At 52.7% G+C, this 6,000-nt stretch overlaps 1 protein-coding gene across 1 annotated transcript in view; it reads right to left on the reverse strand.

Moving 5' to 3' along the window:
* Positions 1-5,799, reverse strand: part of SEMA3C (semaphorin 3C) — a 165,268-nt gene extending 159,469 nt beyond the window's left edge. The window contains exon 1 of the mRNA XM_073652309.1: positions 5,542-5,799. The gene's annotated coding sequence lies outside the window, so the exon portion shown is untranslated. The remainder of the gene's footprint in view (positions 1-5,541) is intronic.
* Between the last annotated feature and the right edge of the window lie 201 nt (positions 5,800-6,000).

The raw sequence follows: 6,000 nt of genomic DNA on the forward strand, positions 1-6,000 counted from the left end.
CGGCGCTCCCACTCCTGGTGACAGCGGCTATGACCGCTGTGACCGTGGGTAGTGCCTGCTTCCCCTCTGTTTCTGACCAAGCCGCCCGATCAGGCAGGCTTCCTAGGCCTTTGGACATCTCGGATGTGGGGAACTCCTGCCCTGGGGTCTTACCTGGCGGCTCCTCTCTTGGGACACCCCCACCTCCCATGGCCTGTTCCTCCCCCTGCAGTGGGCCTATACTCAGCAGCCTGGATACCCCTGGGAGCCCTACACTGCCGGTAGCTGCCCCCCTCTCCATCCCTGAGCTTCCCTCTACAGAATCCTGCCCGCCCCCTCCCTCACCGGAGGACAAGAGGTCACGGCACGCCGGCTGAGCACCTCTGCGGGCATCCCCACACTCCCCACCTGCTTTCACTAACCCTGTTTGTGTTGTGTCTGTGCAGGTGTTACCCTCAGGTTTCACTCCCTCCTCCTCAGCAGGACGCACACTACATACAACATGGTTGGCATTAGCAGCAGACAAATCAATACACTCTTGGGGGGCCGAACTTGGGGGTTCAGAGGGTACATACTGCGATACTAGACGCCCCAAGTCGGTCCCTAATAAAACATTTGCGGGAATATTTGGCGTTACTCCCACCTCCCGCATCCCCCTTCCGGCACCCCAGTCCAAATACACCATGGCAACGGGAAGTGCCGGCTCCACGCCTCCAACCCCGGAGACGGAAAGAGTCTTTCCTGGTACCAAGTCCTGGGGGGACACCACCTCAGGCCGTACCAGTGTTCGTTCAGCGCCCGTGTCCCGCAGTCCCATGACCGCAGAACGGCCTATGGTGACGGGTTGGATGTTGTCCAGGGACCTACCACCACCCCCTCCAACACACAAAACATTGGGCGCTCTCTGGGACTGGGATGGGGTCTTTTGGCGCTGGGGACACTCAGCCCTAAAGTGTCCTGGTTTGTTGCATAGATGACAACGTCTTACGTCTGGTCCTTGCCTGGAGAGGGCAACAGGGGGATACACCCCTTGTGTTCTAGGGGCCGGGGAAACAGGGGCATGACTGGGCTTACCCCCTCTCCAGGTGCTGCTGGCAGACTTCTTCAGCTCAGGCGCCCTGTTATTGGCATACTCGTCTGCCAGGGCGGCTGTAGCAGAAGCCCCTGTTGGTTTTCGGTCACGGAGGAACTGTCGGAGGTCCTCTGGGCAGTTCCACAAGAACTGCTCCGTGACGAACAGTTCCTGGACCTCCTGGCGGGTAGTAAGCGCTAGACCCGAGGTCCAGTGCTCTGCGGCTCTCAACAGCGCCCGCATATGATCGGTCCAGGTGTCCTTGGGGCCACGCAGCAGGCTCCGGAACTTCTGGCGGTACGACTCGGGAGTGAGGTTGTACTGCCGGATCAGGGCCCGCTTGATGCAGTCGTAGTTCTGTACCTCCCCGGCAGGTAAGTCCCCCAAGGCATCCAGGGACTTACCCCTCAAACGGGGGGTCAGGTATCTGGCCCACTGATCCCGGGCCAGATGGTGCTGAAGACAGGTCCGTTCAAATGCCACCAGAAAGGAGTCCAGGTCCCCATCCTTCTCCAGTAGAGGGAAGTCCTCAGCTCGGACTTTGGACGACTTGGTCTCCTGATGGGTTGGTTGCTCTAGCGGAAGCCCCCGCTGGGCCAGGTCCAGTTGGTGCTGGCGCTCCGCAGCTCGCTCTGCACGCTCTGCAGCTTCACGCTCCGCAGCCTCCCGGCGCTCTGCAGCCCGCTCTGCACGCTCCGCAGCCTCCCGGCGCTCCGCAGCTTCGCGCTCCTCCTCCGCTGCCTTCTCTGATGCTGCCAGGAGGGTTTTGTAGACGGCATCGCCATGAGACTGGAGACTTGCCATAGCCGCTTGTAAAAGGGCTTGTGATCTGGACAGGCTGGGCTGGGTAGGTGGTGGGCAGCCCACTGCGGGACCGTATACTGGGGACTGGCTCCCTGAGGTGCCCGGGCTGGACTCCTCCTCGCCATGAGTAACAATGTCCTCCCCTCCTGCCACACGGACCGTAGCATTAGCCTCCTGCAGGGTCTTGCTCCTGGTGCCGTCTGCCATCTTGGTAACCGACACCGCTGCAACCCTGAGTTTGCACACACCTTGTTATACTTTTAGCCTGACCGTCTAATGTTGGGCTGACCTTAAGACTCCAGCAGTGGAAGTTACCACTGGCAGTCTTTAGTGCCTGGGAGTAGGGGTCCCACAACACTATTATTCTGCAATCCCACCGCTCTGCCACCAATGTGATGAAAGCCGGCCGGTGGGTGCAGCTCTCTGGCGCCCCCTTACCTCTCAGGTCAGTCAAGGTACTGCACCTAGAGAAAGTAGTGCCAGGTAGCTGCAACCAGCGCAGGGAACACGGTAGTGTGTTATCCCTTCAACGTCACTAAACAGCACAACTCGCTAGCGCCCTCTTAGCCTCAGGTCAGTCAAGGAACTGCACCTAGGATAAGCGGTCGCCAGAGAGACTGTCCTGTAACCTACTGGGTATCGGGGCCCTCTGTAGTGAGGGCGGTATATATATCTTCCTTGGCCGCGCCAGGAATATATATATCTGAACCTCCGACCGTCACTACCAGCCTTCCCCAATCCCCAGTTGGTATGCTGCCACCAGTCCCTATTTTAGATATACGCCCAGTCCGTGAATGGGCCTATATCGGGTCAGGAACCAACCCTGGGTAGCGTTTTTGGCTTGAGCCGAGCTCACACGGACGTGCGTTCGTTATGCAGAATAAAAGGCAGGCCCACAATTACTTGAGGTAATTGATTATAATAATACACTAGATACACGATATACAACTAAATATACACAGGTATAAGGTCAGGCTAAACTATACAACAATGGAATACAACACACAGAATCACCACAGCATATCAGTTACCGGTTTCTTGATTTTCTTGTGACGCAGGGAGAGGATTCTGCGATCGCAGGCACGGTTCTTTGTTACAGGCTGAGGCCTACCACCGCATGGTCAAACTGCTCCTCCCCTTGGTGGCCTCAGCTGGTGCTCAGATGTTCAGCACACCACTCTTGGGTCAAAAACTGACTTGTCTCTTGTCTGTCCTGCTATCTTACCTGCCCCGTCCCGCCCACTGCTGGTGAGGTCAGCTGGCTCAGTCTCCACCCTCAGGTCTAACTTCGATCAGAAGCCCAAATTCTAAGGAACCCAATAACTTCTTCTGGGATGGTCTCAGGATACCCCCAGGGGTTCCCATGGATTCGGGCCGCCGTAACCGACCTTTTGATATCAATTATGATACCATACGGTCCTCAGGAATGGCTCCGCGCTATATCTTGGCTTCCAGAGCACGTACAAACGTCTACCGCGGAGGCTTGTGTGCGCAATGGCTCCGGGACGCCGTGATATTTTTTTATTGGCCCATCCCATGCAACATGCGTGTACTTTTCATGTTTCTATATCTTATGCCTCCATGCTTGTGACAGACAAAGAAACTAGTCCTATGGGACAAATGGTCAGGTACAGATAGACGAAGCACCCCCCCCTGCTGGCTGTGTTTCCTCTCGAAGTCTTTGAAGCTCCTAGCATTCAAGTGTTAAGTAGGCTTCTTATCTTACAGGAGCCTGGATGGGGGGAAACTATCTAGTTGACGTTTTAACAGAAGGTCCCAAGGGTGGGGGCTGCTGAAGTGTGGCCATCCCTGGATATGATTTATCATTACCAAGATGGCGGCTACAGGTTCATCACACCTATATACACACATACTGTATGAGGCACAGTGTAAGGACTGCACTTCATAATGCATCTGGATAATCTGTAATAGAAGCAATTCTAAGAATGGCGAATACAATAAAAAAGCACACTTTTGTCCATTATCTATCATGCCAATATGTTAGTACACCTTTAGTACCATTTTGTTCACATTTATTTTAGAGACCATTTTTTGCCAATGCAGAATACAGAATATAATTCCTGTCCAGGCAGCCCAGTAATGTGGCATACAACACCTGCACCGTATGAAGGGGGCATATTATTATCTCCGGTGGTGACTGATGTGGCCCACTGTACCAAGAGGAAGATGATGAATTCCCAGCAAATACAAACTTTAAGTAATTGTAGTGCTGAGATATTACTGGCTTTAAGAACAAAACCCATAATACAGCAGACACTGCCGTCTATCCCATAGACCAGAGCGTTATGATCAGTATCAGGGACACAAACGTTCCCTGAGTCACCTACAATGATGAGAGTTATTACAGATGATGCCACAATGGAGCCATGAATAATATCAGACTTCTGCTCTTCTGATGACTGGTGTCACTGTAGGGGCCAGAGCCTGGAGAGATGATGCCCATTGTCTGCAGTGACCCCATAAAATCTGCCATCTGTACAGATGACCCCTGTCATGTACATATACAGTGACTGGTCACAATGCTGATCAACATAGATATTTAACTCCAAATCTGCCCCAGGTGTAGTCAGCTTAACCCCCATATATGCTGGTTCGCATCTCTATTATCATTTATGTTAGGTAAAGTATAAAAGTCATTGGTATCTCCATCTAACCCTACAATTGGTATATGCATATCACTATATGTTAGAGAGCAATGCTCTGCAGCTTGAAATGAAAAGAGCAATGTGGTGCGGGTCCTTGTACAATCTACAGGGGAAAGAGCCACATAAGGGTCTATATAAGATAAAGATAAAGACAACTATATATTAGCGACAGCAAGAAAGGATAGAACCACATGAAGGTCTATATAATACAATGTTGTATAAGGACTGCTATATGCAAGCCCAAACTGGAGGGCAAAGAGCCACATGAGGGTCTGTATAAGATAAGGACTGCTATATAATAGCCCAGGCTGGAGGGGATGGAGCCACATGTATAAGATATGGACTGCTGTACACTAGCCCTTGCTGTAAGGACCACTGTATACTAGCCCAAGCTGGTGGAGGAGACACATAAGGCTCTGTAGAAGATAAGGATTGCAATACAGTAGCCCAGGCTAGAGAGAAATTAGCCACATGTAACTGCTATATACTAACCCATGCTAGAGGGGAATGAGTCACAAGTATAAGATAAGCACGGCTGTATACTAGCCCATGCAGGTGGGACATTAGCCACATGTATAAGATAAGCACTGCTGTATACTAGCCCATGCTAGAGGGGAATTAGCCACATTATAAGATAAGCACTGCTGTATAGTAGCCCATGCAGGAGGGGAATTAGCCACATGTATAAGATAAGCACTGCTGTATACTAGCCCATGCTAGAGGGGAATTAGCCACATGTATAAGATAAGCACTGCTGTATACTAGCTCATGCAGGAGGGACATTAGCCACATTATAAGATAAGCACTGCTGTATACTAGCTCATGCAGGAGGGACATTAGCCACATTATAAGATAAGCACTGCTGTATACTAGCTCATGCTAGAGGGGAATTAGCCACATGTATAAGATAAGGACCGCGGTATGGCAGCCCAGGCTGGGTGGGACAGGGCAGGTGTCCGCTGCCTCCTGGCAGAAGTTCGGCTCCACGGCTGTCACTGCTGCACATGGACAGTAACTTACCCAACTGTGGAGGGGACCGCGGGCTTTGTGCCTCCGCTGCTCGTGGGCTCCGGCCGCTGCTCCTTCCCATTAGCAGTCCGCTCTCTGCTCCTCTGAGCGCTAATCCCGGCTCCCAGGACGCGACTATTCACTCAGCAATGTCTGCGGAGCGCGCGGCGCATGGAAAGTAGAAGAGTGGTGTCAGTCAGCGACGGGAGACGTGCTGCCATCTGGCTGCTCAGTGCTGCACACTGCTGAGGAGTCAGCCACACCCATCACTGTGACACCGGGAGGAGGACCTGCTGCTGGACCACCGCTGCCCTCCCTCCATGGCAGATGCTGGACACTGGTGGCTGCAGAACCTGGAGGTTATCAGACACATGGCTCCAGGATGTGCAGCTGCAGGACAGCATGGGGGTGTCACCTCATACTTTTCTGTTTCATGGTGTGAAAGTGTCATAAGCAGCAATTAGAGCTGTA

Source organism: Phyllobates terribilis, unplaced genomic scaffold (assembly GCF_046119375.1).
Source record: "Phyllobates terribilis strain yellow unplaced genomic scaffold, ASM4611937v1 Scaffold_11__3_contigs__length_659146591, whole genome shotgun sequence".
Lineage (NCBI taxonomy): Eukaryota > Metazoa > Chordata > Amphibia > Anura > Dendrobatidae > Phyllobates > Phyllobates terribilis.